General features: G+C 34.1%; 1 long non-coding RNA gene across 1 annotated transcript; it reads right to left on the bottom strand.

Annotated features, from left to right (window-relative positions):
- Positions 1–12,637: 12,637 nt before the first annotated feature.
- Positions 12,638–16,193, bottom strand: LOC128240535 (uncharacterized). The gene is made up of 4 exons (XR_008262182.1): positions 16,051–16,193; positions 14,815–14,857; positions 13,393–13,493; positions 12,638–13,155 (listed from the first exon to the last, which is right to left on the bottom strand). It is a non-coding gene; the product is annotated as an uncharacterized LOC128240535 (long non-coding RNA).
- Positions 16,194–22,929: the final 6,736 nt, after the last annotated feature.

Genomic DNA, 22,929 nt, shown 5'->3' with positions numbered 1-22,929 from the left:
TTGGGTTAGCTTTTCAGAAAATCGCGCCTAATTGTATGCGAATGCAACGTCTTTTTCGAAATGACGTCGTTACAATTATGCCCCAGTCCCGTGTACGCTGACATTTAATATTAAGTGGGAGCATTCTAAAATTTCAAAACAATATAAAATATCAAATTGTTATTTTACTGTTTGAAACAGTGAAGTATCCAGTAGCGGATCCGAGGGCTCATCCTTGGCGCACCCCCCTAAAATCGTCAAAGTTTACTGTTTATTTGAATATGGGAGAAAATGTTATAAAATACGCCCAATATGCACCATTTCGAACTAGAAACTGTTAAAAATATCATGGGCGAGTACTGCCGAACCCCGCTGTCAACATTTTAAACCAAATAAATTTCGGTTCAGAGGGAAGGGCGCAAGTCAAAAGGTTACGCCCCCTCTAATGACAAGTCCTGGATCCGCCTCTGGTATCATTTGTTTCGCTGATAATCTTAAAATCTGAAGTCTGAAATATTGATTTTTAAAGCGTGTGATAAAAAAAATGCAAAATTGACATATAGGACAAAATATTCGTATCTAGCAACGACACTTACAAATCGATTGTTTATGTCAAGTACTTGTAGTAAAGTGACGGAATTTCTAATACCCTTTAAAGTTCTCTTGTTTACTGTACTATACTGATAATTGAAAGTCCTTCTTGGATTTAAACGCCATTTTGTAGTAACAACAAAATTTTGATCCCCTTAAATTGTTTCAGTATCATAAATAAAGATAAGGTTTTTAGATTTCTACAGTATTTCCGCAGGTTGACAATTTTACTATCCCCCATCAGCCAGTATGTATCCCTCGGCCTATCGGTCTCTGAAAACAGTTCAGATGTCATCCCTTCCGCAGACACTTGACAACAGTTGTGATTATTAACCAAATTACATAAAAAAGTACACATGTTTTGTTTGATCTATTAATTCTTTCGGCGATATTGATATGCAACGAAATATTCTTGACCGTAAATATTTTATAAAAGTGTGTTCACTCTTTTGTTTGTATTTGTTTGTACGTTGTTGCGTGTCTGAAAATGCGTGTGTTGATTCGTATTTTGACTCGAGACAGTTGTTTAAATCATAATGTGTTTAGTATACATACTGTCATATAAGTGTGTATCAATGGTGGTTGCAGTTTTGTTGTTGTTAATATTGGCGACATAACACGAATATGTTCCAGTTGGGAAAACACGATGCAAAATTAAAAACTAAAAGTGCGAACAAACATATCCCTGAAAATGACCTGTAAAACGTGACGCTGGTTAAAACATTCACCTAAGAGATTGTCCTAATGATTGTAGACCATAAATTGCTTGTCATTAGTTGTTTAACCTCCTCTGTGTCTTTATAATTTTATAATATCCCGCAATTTCTACAAAAAAAAATTCTTTGATCAAAATGTTAAATAAAAGAAATAACATTTTTATCATATATACAAGAATAGTTCATACTGTAAGTAAGACGGACATTATTAAATTTATCGTTAAACGAGGGTCTGTTCTTCAAGCTCGCGTGATGCTAAATGTCGCAATGAATAAACTGGTGTAAAAATGCGAGCACATAAGTGAAGGTATAAACGTATGTATTTTTGATGATTGAGGAATATACGTGTTTGTGTACATTAGAATTCATTATTGCCGTAACATGATCAAAACATAAAAATGTATTTTACAATTTCACAGACACTAAATACCAAGATAAAGTTTGTCATTTCCTCATTCTATCGCGGAACTTGGCAATAAAGCCAAACTTGAATCCCCAGCGGCCCAGTTTATTGTTGTTGTTTTTTTATCATTCAAAATAAACAAACGTTAAACAATACAGCACATATGTAGATATGTCAGTCGGACATTTCGATAAAGTAATTGTTATTTCTATTGTATGATACTTGTTTTTTAGGTAATCATAAAAAAAATCCGAAACCTGTTTTAATTGTTTTACGTTATAACTTAAACTGTGAAGAAAGTGGCGAATGCATCAGAGAACAGTGTGTTGTAAAGGAATAGTGGAAAACTACTCCAGCATTTTATAAGTTCTGCGATGCTATAATAGACATCCACATTTTTGTCTTAATTCTGGAACAATGACGATATTCATGATATGCGATATTATTTAAGAACGCTTTTGTCGTCAATTCCGAATATATGGATCCACCGAGATTGCGCACTGCAAATCTCACACCGAGTGAAGTGTGATACACTTCGCCAGAAAAGTAATAGTCATAATATGTAAACAAAGTTTGTTGATAAAAAGAATTAAAGTCCATGTTTATCGAAACGTGTTTAGTTTAAACCAAGGTGACTGCAATTAGCGACCCGAAGGTTTCATGGTTTCTTTCCCCTGGAGTGAAGACAACTTTTTAAAAAAGTATTGATTGTACATGAAATCAGAAAACAAATTCATATTCCAGTGTTTTGTTTAAGATATGCGATGCTGGAGGCATCTGCATAAATTATGTTGCGTTAATTCTGTAAGAACTATGACGATATTTATGATATATAAGATATTATTGAAGAACGCTTTTTGCGACTTGTATTTTGTCAATTTCGAATATATGGATCCACCATGATTGCGCATTGCAAGTCTTAACCGGTTGATGCGGTAAAAATTGTAATATGTTTTTTTCATTAAACGAAATAAAGTCAATGTAAATTAAGCCCCGTTTAGTTTTAACCAAGGTGACTACAATTAGCGACAGGAAGGTTTCATGGCTTATGTCGCTCGGAGAGGAGATAACATTATAAGAAAAGATTTAAGTTAATGACAACCATGGAGTTTGAACACAATATAGCATTTGAAATACTTCGGGAGATTTAATTATTAGTTATATTCCTTTGCAAAAACAAAACAAAAATAAAGGTGTTTTATGAATTCAAAAAAAAGTCTTCGATAAAATGGCATGTGTGAACCGCTGCAGCACCCACTAAACAACAATAAAGCGAGACAGAATCACTGATCAGCGTAACCGAGCGCGTTTCCTAGGTTTTGTTTTGTTTTACGTTCTTGTATATTCAATTCCCAAATAATTATATTGAACTTGCAAAACAAAACTGTTAAAAGTTAGTTTTTTTGAGACATTTTCTTTGTTGTATTTATTGTGTTTGCAGAAATTCGCGACTCTTCAGATACATTTTTTAATACTTGCAGACATAAAATCGATCCCTTAAAGTGTTATAGTGTATTAATTATACACGAATGTATATCTTAATGGCTTACCCAAACCAATATTTTCCAAAAGATGTACATCTAAAAAAAATCATTTGATTCATACAAATATATAATTATATTGCTTAAACATTCATCGAACAATTCAAATACGCAATTTGAAGTTTTCTTTAGCCATACTCTATATAGACCCCAAACACTTTTATACCTCAATCAAGTGGAACGAGGACATGATTCAAGACGGAAATTTTTTTTTTTTCATTATCTGAGGTATTTGTTGGGTGAAACTATCCCACTCACCGGAAACAAACATCATATATTTCAGTTTAAATATATCAGATGTTATGTTTTAAACTGGTTATGCCATTTAATATGACAAGCACACACAATTAATGTTGTGAGCAGCAGGCATAATGTTACTCCTCTATGTTGAAATATTAGGTCATTCAAAGGTCAAAGGTAGAAAAGTAATAGTTTTTTTATTAATATAATGAAACACTGTGTTTAAACTAACCGCGTTCAGTTGAAAGGGTGACTACATTTAGCGACACTAAGGTTCATAGGTGTCTATCCTACGAATAGGAGGAAATTTTATTAAGTAAGTCGCATTATTATAAAATATATCATGCAAATGCTGGAAAATGAAAACTATTAAGCAATTGAAGTATTTCATAACGATCTGTGTATTAAATATTTACCTTTACAGAAAACAAATAATGCATTTTAGTTTAAGGGAAATTGTATACGGCACTTGGAAGGTGATGAGGTGAGTATCAATGTCTATGTACCTGGTTATACTGAAATTAACATTGATCGGAAGCTTTGTCGACATTCAATTATGTAAAATATTATATTATAATATATTAATTTGGGTGAATGCATGAATTTTACACTATTATAGTATCCATGACAACACGAATTTATATGTACATGAACCTGACCACACTATCTGAACTTTTGCAATTATATGTATCACATTATGTGACGTAACCAGAAAGTCGTGCCACCATGTCCAGCAAATTGGGAGAACAATGATACAAAATTAAGGTGCATTTGTAACTTGATTACAATATGTTCTTCAACTATGACAAACTACAGATCATACGATGTACTTAAATTGCCCAATAGTAAAAAAATCATCAATTACTTACACATATATGCAATCGTTCCATAAATAGTCATCAAAACAATCCAGCCAAGCTTGGAAAATAACGGAACGATTTATATCTAAGAGGACTCATGTCCTTGTGAAGGGCGGATCGCAATTACTTGTATGTTCTTTTCATAAATGCAATAAGTATGAACAATTCAAACATATAAGAGAATAACAACAATAAAAAATGTAAGCTACAGAGAATCAAATTTATGTACCGATTTACGAGGTCATTCAAATCTGTTATAGGTCAATGTTACAAGGCCTTAATTTCTATTCGTTTTTATGGGTAGAGTAATAAAACCCTTATTGTAATTTTCTATATGTTTTTTTTTTTATTTAACAGCTATAAGTTTGTTCACACGAAAACTCGTGCACTGAAATATCAAGTTTAAAAAATGTATTTATCATTGCAGTATAAATCAATTGTCATTCGCTATAATTACATAATTTACTGTAAAATACAAAGCAATCGTCCTTTAATAATACATAATCATTCACATACACCATAAAACAATGCATACATAATGCAACGAAATATATTACATGACAAACGATAAACATGACATGACAGTTATACATATACATCTTACCAGATAGTTATTAAGCACTTTCGTCCGAATTCGCAATTTCACAGATGCGGTGTTGTTACTTGCTATAAACTTATATTATTAAATTTAAAATGTTAAAAACATGTTTCATTACTCAACCCCAAAATGTAATTGAATTACACAACCTGTCACAAAAGCACGGTTAAAGAAAAGGTGCAATACTTATTGGCCGATAGGACACTAGCATATTAATCCATAACAAGCGCTGAAGTTCATTCTTAAGGTCACACATGTAAATACATAGGAAAATGAAAGTGAAGGAAGTAGTCCCCATTAAGCAATCTCCTGGACCATGCAATCATAGTTTTAAGGTACCATTACAACCATGTAATAAATGACTCTGTTACATCAATATAATGTTTTGAAATCATAGTATTTTCTGTAGACTTGCACGTGATCATGATTTGACCAATGACATTTATACTTGTTGTTAAGTTACATTTTATATTGTGAGTATCAATCAGCATTTATCAGATCATATTTCATTCTCCTGACAGATTCTGCCGTTAAACATTTGCAGAAGACCCACTACATTGCTGTATCAATTTCAAACGCTCATTTTGCAATATGACGATATTTTCCACACAATTGCATACTTCAGTTTAGATATTTTGGTTATAACAATATCAACAACAGTATATGTCTTTTGTCAGTTGATACACCTTTTTGACATCTTTGTGAATGTCAAGCGTAAAGAAATACTCCAAAAGTCCTGCGCTGTAGATGGACACATTGTTCGGCTTTTACTTCGGATTTCCTTTCCAAGACAATATATTTAAGCCAACGTTACCCAATCCACGTTGATACGAAATTATAAAGCTGATAGGGTTTGCTGTCTCTCTACTCTGCTGTTGAATCTTGGCTTACACAAGATTGCAAGTAGGTAAATGGACTGGTTTGAATACCAGACAAGCAAAGTAAGGTTGGTGTGGGCTCTCCCTGTCTAAGTCTTCCTGTAACATGTTGTAGAGACTAACTCTAGAAAGCACCATATCAGACTTATTTACACAATTCTACGTTCCTACATAACCGTTTCAAGCATTTTATTCGTTTTCGATGGAAGAAGGCACGTCCGAAGTACACGCAAAGTCCCTATTAAATATGAGGTCTGGAAAGCATGAGGCACATCAACACTTGTCATTACTATGTTGTAGGTGCCGTTTTGTTATGCTGCAAATTTCTTTTTACAATACCAAAAATCTAAAGTATACATTCATTTGTATGCATTAGTTAATACTAATTTAGACTCGCCATCTTAAGAAGATAGCTCTAAGCTAGCATTAATGACTCTTAAAGCTTAGCTCTATGTTTTATCAATTCAGGCTGCCCAGCAGTTAGCCATAGAAAGGAGGAATAAACTAGGAGCTTTAATGATCGAATTAAGCTCTGAAGAACAGTTTCAAGTCAAAAGTTGATGACAAGTTTATATCCATTACAACATCTCAATTTGGCAATGTTTCAATAGACTAATATGAAACTTTGGCTATAGACTCAAGAGTTAAAAATAATAAAAAATAATGAATAAGCGTAAACTCTGATCTATGAATGCAATGTAGAAGGTTTTAACACGAAGTCGGGCAGAAGGAAGCTTAATAGTAGAAATGTCAAGAACATTAGAAAGCCTGATACTGATACTCTTTCAAAGATAATAATAGAACGTGTCCCTTGCCCCTTGACCAAGATAACGTGCACAATGGTTAATGTTTACGATCGGTCTTATTGACAAAGATAACGTGCCCCTTTGGTTAATATTTGCGACCAGTTTTAATGACTAAGATAGCTTACCCCTGGTTATTGTTTACGATCAGTCGCATAATCACAATCTGCGTACCGTTTACACAGATAATGAGACAAATATTTGAGGTGGATGATTCTTTTCTTTGTCATTATAAATAAGTCTGAGTCTGAACATGAACCACGGTCTACGTCTACCCAAAGTTCTTATCCTGAATACCAGTATAGAAAGCAATACCCGATCCTAAGTACATTTATCGTTGTGATTATATAAAAGCCATCTTCAGTGAATGTAAAAAACAAATACTCACATATTCTCAGAATAATCAAGAAAATAACAATTGTAAACATTCCGCCCAGAACTGCCATTCCAGCGATGAATCCGCTACCAATAAATGGTCTGAAACGGGAATTATCAAGGAATGATAACTGTTACAAACCTCGGGTATAGAATTGTTCTGGAGTTGAATTTCTTTTGAAGGTGAACATTAAGGTGGAGAATAAAGGGCTGTATAAAGGATGAACAGATTTTGTCTCGATAGATGTCGTGCAAATGTAAAATTGTCGACCTCAATTTAGCACGAAAAGTGGAAGTTTATTTGAGTTGTTTTCATCTTTACGCACAATATCACAAGCTAATTGTACGATATTTATCATGCAAATATCAACTGATTGGTTAAGCTGTAGAGCATCATGTAGGAAGTAAATCCGTCGTTAACGAATCGAAAGTCATGTTGTCGACCTAACAGAAACGTGCCAACTTTTTAACCTGTTGCTGTGTGAATTTCCCACAAAAAGTTGAAACGTCAAAGTTCATTGCTCAATAAATGGTGCATGAATATTACCGTGTCTACCCTTAATCTAGCGTTAAATTTAACGCAGTGATCTCCCCTGACGAGAAGAAACAGTAAAACTCATTAAACGAAAGTTAATGCCGCGTAGTACTTCTATATTAATTGCGGCGCTCCACTGGATTATTATCTTGCACGGACCGATACACACTATGTCGATAAGAAAGACATTTTTACTAACAGGTAGTTAATATTCATTCCGTTCCCAGCTGCACTTAGAGCGCTATGACACATAAGTTAGGTGTATATGTTTATCATAACGTGCTTCCTTAGCGGAATGTGTACCTTCGGTGTCGACAATGGAGAGGTACATTTTAAATATTTTATAAAAATGAAGTTCAACCTGACTTACAATGATAAGCCAGTTCGACCTGACGTCCGCGTATTGCTCCTAGTAGCAACACTGACATTTGAAAACAACCACAAAGAAAAAAAAAGCAATTTAAGATGCTCATAGCATAAAATGAAATATAACTAAATAAAGCATCAAATAGATTGAAGAAAATAGACATACACAGCGAACAAAACACTTCCTCGCAGTCTGGAACGAATTTAAGTTTTGAATTAATTAAACATGTTATACTTGGTTACATATTTTATTACATTGCCGGCGCATTTCACTGATTAAACATAAATAAACTGGCATTGCAATGGTTAAAATGAAATATATTTGCGTTGTAATAAAGCTTATTGGTTGCCCGCTTAGCGCAGTGGTTAGCGCACTCACTTCTCACTAAGGGTTCAATTTCCGGCCTGGGCGCATGTGAGTTTGGTTAGTGGTCACTAAGCCGGGCAATTGGGTTTCATCCGGGTACTCCGGTTTCCTCCACAATACAAAACCACACTTTCGCGCAACATCGTGCCAACGAGAGTGATTAAAATAAGTTGCAATAGCTTGTTTAATAATCGCTGTAAAATTAAATTTTAACTAAACTAAGCTTAAGGAACGATAATCTTATCTTAAACAAGTTCAATACAATAAAACAAAATGTTTCAGTAGCACATGCTTTGAGTGTCTCTTCTGTTAAACATAAAGTAATAAACATAATATGTAACTTCGATCCTTAGCACTAGAAACAAAAGAACAAACGGCACTATACAGAAACGTTTTTTACATCCTGTTTTGAATTCTTTGAACATAGCAATAACCATGCAACAATTAGTAATAAGACAATGGAGCGTTAGAATATGGTGTAACACGTGTTGAAAGACTCCTTATTTTTGATTTATTTAAACCATGAAAGGTAATTGTCTACTACAATGTATTCCAAATATCGATCAAATATAACAAGCGCGTGCTATATTAAACAAAGGCAATCAATAACTAGTAATTGTATACCGCAAATATTATGATTAGTCATAATGTTAATTTTGCAACTGACTGTACGTCATAGCTACCCAAGCGTACTGTTACAGCTATTGAGACACAAAACATGTATATTTCAATTTCGGGTAGAGTATTGTTTCAATATACCTACTTGTAACGTCTATGGAAGGCTTAAACTAGGCCTATGAATACCATTTGTTTTTAAAAATAAGCCTATGCTGATGATATTGGTATGTTTACTTAAAGTACATATTTATCATCGAGAGTTATAAAATAACTTTTTTGATTTCCCTTAGACGTTGCCTTACGGCAGTTTTAAAGTATCTTTTGCGATCGCATATCCTTTATCAGAATTAATTTAATACATTTCCTTTCAAGGAAGGTAACACAATTAAAATGACATTGATTTACTTAACGAGTTGTAGCTCTTGGTAATGCATGGTGTTGGAACCAGGGGTAACATAAGATACCCAATACACGACTGCGAAACAGTGGCTACAGCTCTTTTTTGGAGCTGTGTATAAAAAGAGCCAATGACACAAAAGAACGGATATCATCATAAAACGTAAGTACGACTATTTATTTTATCTAATATCACAATTATGATGGCTTATTTAAGAAATCGGGGAATGCAGTGCCATATAAATAAGTTTAATCTTCACACGTATTTCGGTTATTTTGTAAAAATATTGTTTATGGAGTTATAAAACCGATTCTCCCATCAAACACATGCATGTTTACAAACAAATGTAGAACATTTTCACAGCTTTTCAGCTAAATTTCACTCAAAAAGCTTACATTTAAGATAAAACTAGTATTATCGAGTGTTTTTATTTTGTCGGGAATAAAAATGATCGTCTTTTTACCGGAATAGGCATTCTTAGTACGTTGAAATATTCGGAACTTCTACTCAACAGGGAATGTAAATGGCACATCTTGTTTCGGAATAGCCTATATTGTATGTGATGAAAAGGTATATGTGGAAAGCCTTTATTAACCGACTCGAGTGTATAAGAATCCAATTCATGTGCGCTTAATTGCAATAACCAATTAGTTTGTGATTAATGTCTTATAGATAAAATGGCACGCAGTAGCTAAATTAACAATATGCGTGAATTACACGCTCACTCGCATCACCGGAATTTAACCAAAGCATTTGTGTAATTGATACGATGCTTTGTTTGATGGGTAAAACGGTATATATATATATAGAACATTCATATCACAAATGCATGTAATTGGCGTGTGGTTTATGGAAGACTAGGTGACTTTCGACCATAATAAAAGACTTGCCCTTGGTCATGACATAATCATTGGTCTGCGTTTTTAGGCAGACTATGGTATTTGGGTACATTCATACGTATAATCTAGGCCTGTTATATTTTAAATTTTAACTAATTATACCGGTGATCCCTTAAAAAGAGGAAGGGGACCGCTATAACCCATACAAAAGCGTAGCCTAAGCATTAACCCAATGTCATGGTATAAGTCATTCGCCTGCGATTTTAGGCAAGCTGTGGGGGTTTAGTACATACTTTAGACCTGTAATATAATAATTTCAATTATTTATAGCGTCGATCCCTTAAACGAGGAAAGGGGACCACTGCCACCCATACCACATCGTATCCTAGTTCTTCGATGTGATACAGACGGTTCTGGTTCCCCTTTCTCTGAAGCAAGGATACAAAAGACTCATATAGCCTTTTTATAAATAAAAGGCAATTCATTGGGGAATGTGATATAACTGTTACTTAAATCGTTTAAACAATGAAACAAAGAATATATAATTTATATATATTTTTTGGTAAAATTTTGTTTAAGTGGTGATAGCACAATGGTCGAAAACCTAAAACATATTTTGCAACATTGGGGATGACTTTTTCGAAACATTTTTATAATCGTTTCTGGAGTTTAATTCGTGCATAAACGTTAAATTATAATTTGTTTCGAAGAAAAAAAATCAAAAAAATAAAATAAACATGAACTAGAAAACGAATAAGGCTGCTAGGCCACCACGCTGTCAACTTCAAGCCTCTATGCCGCTTACTTTTCGCCGCCAGGCCGCTAACTTGACACCGTTAGGCCGCTTACTTCACGCCGTTTGCCCGTCAGGCCGCTAGATCAACAACTTGCCACTGGCCGCTACCATCATGCCGCTAGACAGCCACGCCACCAGGCCGCTAGGCGGCTAGGTTGCTAACTCCACGCCGCTAGGCCGCTTACATCACGTATATACCGTGGTGCCAGTCTTAATTGAATGATACATGTCTTATGATGGATTCAATTCAGTTTAACCTATTGTACACAAAATGATTAAGTTTAATGATTATCTCAATGTACCTTCGATAGCCAAAATAACATAATAGATCCCTTAAAATCTTGATATATCGGGTAATTCATATCCTTTACATTAGCCGACACACAATAGGTGTTTTTTATGGTTGCGACTTCATGTAGTTTTTGTGACGTCTGGGGGCATTTGTAAGTAGTGTCTTTCTGGAGTATTTGCCAAAATATTTCAAAACCCACATTACGGTCTTATCTTGTTAAACGTATCGCATTACATGTTAAACAAACAAATAGTAACAATACGTCATAACCAAAAATAAGTTAGATTTATGTTAGTCATTTCTATAATATCATTTTACTTGAGCAGTTTAGCGCAGTATGTACATAATTGTACAAACTAATTTATGTAGGGACATAATGCCACAATGGTAATGTATGGCGAAACGCCACGCGAATTCATCATGGGATTTATTTATTTTATTTTTTTATTTATTTATGTATTTATTTATTTATTATTATTTTTTTTTTGGGGGGGGGGGGGTAAGCGCATTCATCTTTCTCACATTTACAGTTACGCATTCACTAGGATTCCTTCATCCAAATATGCTTTCAAAAATTGAATAAGCAAACGGCGCTTTATAGACGTGACATTTTAAAAGAATCCATACCGACCCATTTAAATAATCCAAGCTTATTCAAGTCTGTAACTTCATTGAATTAAATTCACATCAGAGGATTGCAAGTTGTCATTCTGACGACCAAAAATTACTCAGCTTTATTTTCGTAAACTGGATATCTTGCAATACGAAATGTTTTCATATAACGTGCTTGTTATAAGCACGTTCATATATTACGCTAACATAAATGTAGGTATTTACGCGTTATGTTCTACTAGCAACAGACACTAGACGAGAAGCACATTGTGGTTTAATGAATCATTTATTGAGCCAAACTATTTCCCAATTGGAGGTGTATTTATGTATACATGCGGGAACATTAGGCTGGCCATTTAATATCAATCATGTATACATAATCATATAACGAATATAAGCTGTACTATGGTATTGAATATGAAGAAACGTCATTTCTTTCATGCTGTTCGATGAAAGTTCATCAAATGAAATGATAAGAATTCATAATCTCACGCATCCTTTTTTATAATACTGAAAAAGGACATTATTTAACTTAGTTTAACTTTAAACTAAGTTACGGTCCATGAATATTCCGTGGTAAGAAAGCAGTTTGGCCAAATGCATATTCAATTCAAATCGGTAATAACCTTATAAAAATATGACACATGCACGCATCCATATATTCCTAATATCGAGTAATGTTTACTCATATTTAAAGTGACACTTTTATTCAAAATCAATACATACACATGCATTACAAATATATATTTTGAGTTTACACATTTTCCTACTTACTAAATAATGCAATTATGGAAAATATTAATTACTGATAACAAGATTATAACCGTGTATTTTATAGCTGAAACACAAATATATTAAATGAATGGTGAATGGTAAAAGATTTACTGTGATCTATTATGCCTCATTAGGTAGCAATACCGTGTTTTCTGCACATTTCATTAAAATTAAACAAGGTATCCTTTATAAGAACCATTGTTTTCGACATTTATTCATCCTTATTGGTATATTAAAAGAATTGTGTTAATTGTGAAAAATCTTATTTGGGAGTAAGAGTGCATCTTAAGCATTCGCTGCAATGAAAGCAATGATTCCATATGAGTATGTTAACATTCTAACAAACATATATTGTTATATGACTTGAGAAAATCGTTAGCTCTTTCCATACGACACACTGAATGGTCCATTGTCTTGTGTTGCACCACTGATGTTTTGATCCGTTGGGAAACTCTTCTCGGTGGACGCCGGAGCTTGAACGCCGTCCAGTGTTGACGTTCTTGTTGTTATGGCAGCAACGGAAGATGTTTCTGGTGATGTTTTGTTCTCTTGGCAAATCAGACCTTTCTTTTTTACTAAAAAACAAGTAGTTTTAAGAGAGAAAGAGAGAGAGGGGGGGGAATGAGAGGGAAGTGAGATAGAGAATTTGACGTTTTTCTACCTTACCTAATATTTACTATAACTCTACAAAACTGTTACAGTTTTTCGCTTAACACGAAACCGATCAATTACTCATCATCAAACTCGGCCCATATCAGCACAGAAAAGGCTAAAAGAGCCATAAATAATTATCTAGTAAATATCATACTTACAAATAACTATTACCACAAAGACGATACCCCCTACAACAAGGATGCTTGCCCAAACGATTCCGTGAATCATCCCGCATGTACTATCACAGTCTCCATTGGATCTGGAAAAAAACATAAATGTATTATTTAACGATTATCGACTGATATAAACTGGGTTGCTCAATTGTGGCATTATTGGCCCGGTCTGCATAAAAGCTGATTTTGTAGAGTGTGTGTGTGTGTGTGCGTGTGCGCGTGTGCGTGTGTGTGTGTGCGTGTGTGTGCGTGTGCGTGTGTGTGTGTGTGTGTGTGTGTGTGTGCGCGTGTATGTGTGTGAGTGTGTGCTGTTCTTTGTTCCAAGATTAATGAAAAACACATTAGTGCAGTTACAAGTAGTTGACACACGACACCCCCCCCCCAACTATCCAGCAGGCCAGCAGATCAATTCTGGTATTCTGGTACACTCCTGTTGGCCAATCGTATGATAATCACGGGTTAAACGTGAAGTACTATAGATTATGGATAATGTGTTGAATGTGATGAAGCGTATGACAGTTATATCCTATTAGTAAAATGCGTAACACGTGATATATTAAAAAGCAGATATGTTTTACTTTCATATTGGAAGTCAGGTAAGTTGACAAAAGCGTATGCTTTTACGCCGGAAAATGGAATCTACAAATTATGGTTCTAACATACAAAATAGAGATCTTACAACCCTTGACACTGATTGGTTTGATTATAATCGGCGGGCAGCAATTTTGTACATATCTTATATCGTTTAAGTGCTGTTGTTTAAAATTTATTATTAGCATAAAATAAACACGTGTTTTGATTAAGGGAATCCCAGCAAATTATATTACTTGTGTGTGTACTATTAAAGTTTTAAAATTAGTGATACTATTGCTTTCAATGATCATTCGTTGACATAACGTACGAAATTCAACGAATATCTTCTATAAAAAAAATGATAAAATACTGTTAAAATGTTACCGCAAAGAAGGTAAATAATGTGTTTGTGGTCCATATGAACAGCATACTTCAATAAATTTTTAATAAATAACTGCTTAAAAACATACATCCACATACAGTTTGACACCCTTTTCTTAAAAACTACATCTATGTTTCATTTCATATTCTATTGACGCATATGATAAAAATAAAATGCTCTAATGCAAGATGCGATATTTTAACCTCTTGAACACTTAAATGATGTTATAGGTTCGAATGGATGTCTGTAGGTTAGGGATCGCCACCACTTTAACATGGCATCATTGCGGGTATGTGTGTCTTCGTCAATAGAGCGGACTGAGCTAGACTCTTGGCACCCACTTGGGGGACATATATGGACTGATCAGGTAGCCAGGGGATGAGCAGATGTGCCCCAATATCGAAGGCAAGACAATCATGCGAATATTGCTTTCAAATATGTAGTAAACTTACGTTGAGGTTGAAGAAGGACGGCCACGATATCTGGCTTCTATTTCTGCAAAGAATCAAGTACAACACAACTTGTAACAATGTCAACTCGCGAGTCTATACACATGTATATGCATCCATCCTCTTTCATAGGTTGATGCTCATTACTTATAAAAGGTAAAACAAACTCCAAAGCATTTGGTTTGAACTGAAAATGTCATTTTACAAATAAAAGACTGCTCAAAATAGTAAATAAATTGTGTATCTTAATGGACACGTTTTGTATGTTTAACTATCAATATGGTAATGTACTGTTGAAGGATTGTTTAGATATGACCATATCACATTCTTTTAAACGATGCTCAGGAAACTAAGGATGTGGAATAAGAAGAACATTGGACATGTTTTGGGTTAGAAAATTCTGTAAATGAAGTTGGAATGATACAAGTTTAATATGAAATATTACTCAACATATTCGATATATTTTATATGGGTAACATCCAAACTATGACGAATTCATCACATGACAAAATAGCAGTACATTATTGGTGCGGACAACATTTTTCACAACTTTCTCAATCGAAGTGACTCTGTCATCTCTGGTACACGTGTTATCTTTTATGTTCCGTTATCACTGAAACTACTTTCTAGAATGGTACCATTCAGCGGTGTCGGGTCGATTCGGCCTAGTGATCATTCCACCCTAGTGATCCGTTCGGCCTGGTGATCGCTGCGGCCTAGTGATCATATCAGCCTAGTCGTTTTCGGCCTTCTTTGTAGTATTAATGTTTGTGAATTAGCTTTTGCACTTTCATTTTAAACTACTTAGATTTAATTTAGTCAATTAATTTCGTATTTTTGCACTATCATTTTTATCAAATACATAAACTGTTACTCACAATTGCTCGTATATTCTCATATGCTGATTTAGCAGCAAATTATATATTTTTATTCTTTTCTTAGAATCACTTATTTCTAACATAATGAACTCGCATGACCGGCAACCAACACAACAAAAAGCACATACTTTTTTAATTATATTATTTAACCCTTATGCTCATTCATGTTATATGCCATTTTGGAAGTTTTTACACGCATCAGCGCGGTAGTTGACCACATAATTTAAGTGAAGTTAGATAAGCGTTGTTATCATTAAAGATCATTTTATCATGTGACTAAAATTTATCCATAGACACCACCGCATTGAAAACCCTACTCAGGTAATGTTTTAGAATAAAACTGAGACACAGTCAAACATACATTTAAGACTGAATACCAGTATCAGCAAAAAAAGCCAGATATTTTTTGCAAACATTTTAGACATCAGAAATCCTTTTTTAATATTAATTTCAAAAGTTTTATTAAATAAGACGCAAACACGATACTGTTATTCAATAATTAAAACTTGGCAGTTGTATTCGAATTGTTATACATACATGATACCTATTATTGATTACTGTTTTAAATACAATGCCATATCGATTCAGTAGTGTCAAATACTAGTTCACGGATTACTCGGCCCTAAGACAAGTTGTCACATATACAAAGTCGGCGTCACGATACATTAACCACTAATATTTTCCCCTATTTTCATATCTTTGATTCAATGAACTAGTGATTTGATTTTACAATGAGATAATGTTTGGAAAAAAGAAAAAGAACATTACAACACGTTAATTGTGTATGAAATGGAAGCATGATCAGAAATATTTGCTATTGCATAACTATTTCATTTAAAATTTAGAATCTTGAATATATATATATGCATGGCAGTTTATGCAATTAGGTTTCATTATATGAAAACCACCTGTTTTTTGCCGAGATTAGATAAATGAACGTTTACATGATTTCAAATTAATAGAAACTTGCTTGGAAACAAATATTATGAAAACACCCTGCTTAAGTTCAATTTTAGGCTAAAAGCGATATATGTTCTTTTGTTTTTTTTTTTTTTTTTTTTAATTTCTCTTTTCAATGTTTTCACATAAAGTAAAATCATACTCAACCCTTAAATAGGCATACTAACAATTCTATGTTTAATACAATTGAAGAAGCAATTGATACGTATATAGTATATTCAATACTTGAAGATTGAGACAAGTTTTATAACTTGAGATATTCATGCAAAGCAGAAATAGAAATTTCTGTCAAGCCGCTATGCATTGCAAGAATTAGATCAAGTTAAGTTAACTTAGTAGCTTTCAATTTTGTCTATAAGAAAAAAACATATCACCGGCCTGCTTACTCCTTAAGTTGGAAGATTAGTTTTTCATTTGTTAAATCAGCCCAGTTTTGAACGTAAAAAATACAGAGTCTACTTGAAATGCTTCAATTTGTCAAGCTTGTGTTTATCTAGTCCATCCACATACTTGTTTAACAGAACTGACTTATAAAACAATATGCAAAAAAGTTATCTATGTTCATAGTCTATATGCCAAACTGATTGACTCTCGGTAAAACGGCACAACAAGAGAAAAGGAAAGTTATCATAATTGCTTGTTTGGATTGTTCATATGTCAGATGACAACATGTTGCAAAAATTTGGTGAGAAAAGATGAATTTGCCGAACTTTGATTCTATTTTTAACATTGAGTGTCTGAATTTTAGGCTAAGTTTGGCATACACTTATACATATAATAGGACGGCACTTTCCCATTGTATATATGCAGCTTAGTTATAACCGATTTGCTGGACTTGCAAATCATAAAGGTTTAAAACTGCCACCCCTCCACTCTCTGCGATTTACCATTATCTTTTTCATGTTACTATCTTTCATTGCTCCTTCTGTGAATGGTCTTTTGGGATTTGAATTTTCAAGCGTTTCGTAGTATAGTGAAGGAAATATTGTCTTATGTGATACAGTATTATACTGATTAATTTGATGCACGAGGATTTCGTACAGGTATGATATTGGCTATTGTTCATTCTACCGGTTGACTTTCAAAAAGAGCTCATCAAAAAAAAAGAATATTGTTTTTTTTTTTATAAATTACATGTAGACACCAATCTCGTATTCGGTTAGCTCATTTCAGTCATATTGTTAACATATTCAGCCGTGCTAGTATTCCGTCAGTCATGGGTTCCACTCCAGGCACACTTTTCCCTTCAAGTTTTCTTCAATTGTGGTAGCGACTAACAACAAGAGAACCTCTGTCGGTCTTTATGGTTAATATGGAGGAGTATTGTGCGTGTGGGTAAGAACCAGCCACTCGGTTTGCTCAGTTGGTAAGAGCGCCGTGCTAGTAATAAGGCGGTTGTTGGTTTGTGCCCCACACCCAACGCACTTTTCTCCGATAATATAATATAATAATAACACTTTCGATAATATACCAGGTATAATAGACTGATGACTTCGATCAAATTGAATACTATGCAAGCCTATTTGCAAATGGCAATACATGTTAACATGTACTATGAACATCACATCACTGGACAGTTCTCATTATTTAAATTACTGTTGAATAACTCAATACACTTTATATCATCCAGTTTGAATATCAATAACTATGTAATCATAAAAATGACAGAAATCGGACCATGAACACAAACCTCCACTCATTTCGGATCTAAAATTCATCTTGGTCGAAGAATTGGCATGTTTACATACTACCATATTTGGAAATGAGCAGCATTTTGTTTAAACTTTATTTAATTTTACAACGATTTTACAACGATTGTGAAACAAGCTATTTCAACTTATAATAATCACTCTCTTTGGCACGAGTGTTGTCTTGTGCTGCGGGGGGGGGGGAACCGGAGTACCTGGAGAAAACCCACTTGTCCGGCTTGGTGACCACTACCCAAAACTCACATGCGCCTAGGCCGAGAATCAAACCCGGGTCGCCTTGGTGAGAAGCGAGTGCGCTAACCACTTCCTAGCCGGACAACCCAGCTGCAGCATTAAGAAGGACGGAACTGCTTTGTATTGGTTTCTTACGACACTTAACATTCTAAAATTAATTATTAAGCATCTTTTGAGACTGGGCGTTCACAAATTGCACTGTATACCTTGGTACACTCAAACATGTGGTAGTTCCTGTCTATGTTCTGTACAGTCAGTTGTTCAGCTTAATCCAACGCTTGCACAGCATCCCGAATCGGTGCTATTTTTCCGTCAACCTCGTTTGTATTTTCTTAAATTTGGAATTTTCTACGATTTTTTGTCGATATGTGTAAATGATGTCAGTTGGGTCTGTGTATTCTGAAAGCCGATACAAAGATTGATTTGTGGGTGGTCTGCAATTTAATCTATTCCCTAAACCTAAAAGAAAAGAAAAAGAGAAATGATGTAGCGTATAAAATCAAAATGATTGGATGAGCATTTATTTTGATTTGCAGGTGGCGACTGTTAATGTGAAACGCAGATACATACACATAAATCAGAGTTCATTTATATTTTGTTTCAACGATATTTCATTTACTCGTCAGTAGCAAAACTATTAAATTGAACAACTTTGATTTATACTCTATCGTAGAGTAATGAATTATACTTTCCGGGCATATATTGAATTGCTTACAATATGGATGCAAAAAGGTGTAAATGTACCTCAGGTGTTTCCGTATTAATTTCCATTGGTTAACGGAAGTCATGTGCTGCGCTGCCCTGGCTGATGCATTTATAAACATTCTAATGCTACCGGAATCGTAACATACAGAAAGGGCAAATACTGTTTACTCATAGACTATATTCAATTAACTTGGTTATCTTCCTTCCCGTGAGAGAATAAATACTTCCGTGTTTCTCTCTATTAGATAATTGCATGATAATATCTTGTATGTTGAGACAAAAACAACACACTTTTAAATTTCACATATCTTAAATAGGCATATCAAGGATATCTTGAACAAGTATCTTGTATAGGGAACAGACTAGCAAACATATAAATTGGTTTGATCGTTCGCGAATATTCGTAAATATCGTGATCGTAATCACGTCCCAGCAAAATTGTCGTCAAATGAAAATTCGATGAACATATGAACTTCCAAATGTTGAACATCAATGTTGCGTGTTTGAGCATTTTCAAAATTGTTATACTTATTTAAAACTCTTCAAACAATTGATATCGAAATAACACACACTCATGTAGTGAATATTTATTTTACTTCGTTATGTTTCATTTATCCTCATACTATCATACTAACGCCATTTCGAACTAGATTGATAAAACATTTCCTTGATAAGTCTTTATTGTGATTATCTGGTTAACTTTGGAAAATGTCTACCATATTGTTTAACCGAAACCTTAGACGTGCTTGATAAATTGGACTGTTATGTGCGTATGTATTGTATGTGTGTGTAAGTGTGTATATTTCATTCATATAATATGATATTGAAGTGTTTATAAAATGCTTCAATCAAATTAAATGTTCTGTTCTGTTAAACGTCAGTTTATCCTTGCTGAATGTGACAATTAACATGCTCAATTGCGACATGATCGATCTTCATCGCATCTGACCAGGCGTATGAGTACAGTTGTTCCAAGTGTCAAGAACATTAAATTAACACGATAGCTCAACTCTTCTATATAGAGTATGAACACTTTATGTGTAACACGTGTATTAAATTACATAACAAATACCACGAAAGCGATAATGTTTATTGGCGTGGCGATATTTGGGCGGTGCTCATCATTGACTGATGCGACCAACATGGCAAGACACTAATAGATTTGTTGCGGTGTCTGATTGATGCTAAACAACAGGTGATTATAACCATGTATTTGAATTAGCCGTGGGCTAGCACTGTTGCCTCGTTTTTATTTGCATGTGATGCATAAATGCAGTAGCCGAGTACAACAAAATCCGTATGAATGTTATTTTGAACATTATTCTTTTTCATTGTTTTCAAGTTGATGGGTAGTTTTTAATTTCATAATTATTGATAAATGAGTGTGAGAATATGGTCATCGCTAATTTGTTTAAAGACCGGGGTAATATTATAAAAGTCAGACAGTCAGAAAAATTGCCACTTCACTTGACTTCACAGAGCTGTCTGCTAGTACAGACTGCCAGTACATTTTTTTCAAATATACAAATACTTAACAAACAAAAAATGCTAAAATTTACAAGATAGTTCTTTGATATGTATCATAAACATATTTTGTGAATTTCAAGTCTCTCAAACAGTTATAAATACTACCTTCAAATATTGTTTTTTATAACTGGTAAACAAATTCAAATTTCCCAGCAATGTTGATTGGCAGATCTTGAAAGTTCATGACCATCTAACAGCCAACAGAATTTCACTACCAATTCCTGTTTACTACAGGTTTACTATAATAGTATGAGGTTGTTACTCCCATATGGAGGGAAACATCCATTATCGGGGGTGATAGATACTATCAAATGGCTTATTATAACACAATTCGTGGAAGTATTGGTTTATGGTGTATGAAACTTTATTTGTTTAATCTCAAATGAGAAACCAATGGCAATGGGCAAATCCGTATGTACCACTCTATCAGAATGACATAACAACACAAGCCATCTAAATGTTTACAATCAAAACTGCTGACCAGAGCAGACCTCAAAAACACGATTAACCACGCCTTCTCTGCCAAATAGGCTGAATTGCTGTCCGGTAGGATATTCAAGTCAGGCAACCCGGCCTTTAAGCCCCCAGTAGATTCAAGTTCTAGTTTCACTGACCTTGCCTTGTGCCCCTTAACAGGGGTTATTTTTGAATGTTCGACTAATTGGCTTTCGAATTATTTGTAATTGTTGAGCTTAGTTTGAGGGTTACGGTTATACTAACTAGTTTAAGCCCCCAGAAGACCCGTCTTCTAGTGAATACCTTTTTTTCTCGAAACAACTAGTGGGATCTTTATATCAACTTTGGCAGAATAATGTTACCTGGTCAATTTGAAACGCGTGACTCTCAATGGTATAACATTAAAACATTTTCAATAATACTATTTTAAATGTTTCATGTTAAACGAAAAGTTTCACAGGTGATCGGAAGATGAGTGTTACTCAGGCAGGGATTAAATGATATTATGACCAAAAAAACCCACCCATATCACTTCTGTTTTACCTGTCTGCTCTTCTACCTACATGTAGCGTTTATGACCAATCATCTCCCTTTTAGGCCTTATTCTCTTCAACTCCTCCCTTCTGGATCGAAAAATGCCCCATACAAATTTAACACAAATTAAGAATAGAGAATGAATTTTCCCATTCTTAATTAATATATTGTTGTTTTCATTTGAAATGGTATATTATGCTGATAATTAGAACGCGAAAAAGGTGTAACAGTTAGATCAAACTTGGACACTTCACTTCCACTGCTTTAACGCCTGTGAGTGCATAATTGGAGACTGGTTCTTGCCAGCACTACATACATTCAAATAAAACAACAATGAATACTACAGGGAAAAGACTAAAACCCTAAACTTTAACTATGTTTTCCTATTCGAAGCATGTGCACTTTTGTGTAATTATAGTATAATGCTCTGTTTTAATAAAGCAATGCAAACAGTTGGGGACAATTAAAACAAGTCACAGCCAAAAAGACATGAAGCAAGGGATAATTATTTGGTTACGAAAAAATACAAAGAGAATACCGAATTTGAACGAATATCTATAGAACAATAAACGTTAACGGCGATACTAGAAAAGTAAATAGGTTAATTACATTCTGTTGTTTAAAATTATACCAGGTGGCAAAGACGAGCTGGAAAAGTATTATTTCTCTAACAGCTGTGATTTCGCATTGTGCATTGATAAAATAAACAACAGGTGCTTGTTATGTATTATTTATCGAAATAATTGGTATAGGTATGGTTTACTGACTTAAAACAACATGTGTTTTTTAATCAAGATTGATACCCATTAGAAAGGATAGGTACATTCAGAATTAAAATAAATCTTTATTTTCATTTTTTTAATTATCAACTGTTATGAAACATATTGATATCAACACGCTTGTATCTTTGACAAAGTAAATATGATATAATAGAATGAACCTATTTAGAATGCGGAATTGAACAAATTTACTTTTTGTCAACTTTGATATATTAGGTCGGTGTAGAGAAGCGTTCTTTCCTATGTGGAACTAGGGGTGAACTAGTTTATATACATTGCTCAAACTGTCTCATTGAAACTACTGAAAGAAGAATATATCCTAAATTAACTGCTGTC

This window comes from Mya arenaria, chromosome 1 (assembly GCF_026914265.1).
Source record: "Mya arenaria isolate MELC-2E11 chromosome 1, ASM2691426v1".
Taxonomy (NCBI): domain Eukaryota; kingdom Metazoa; phylum Mollusca; class Bivalvia; order Myida; family Myidae; genus Mya; species Mya arenaria.
Note: the sequence above shows the minus strand (reverse complement) of the source record. Positions and strands in the feature narration are given on the sequence as shown.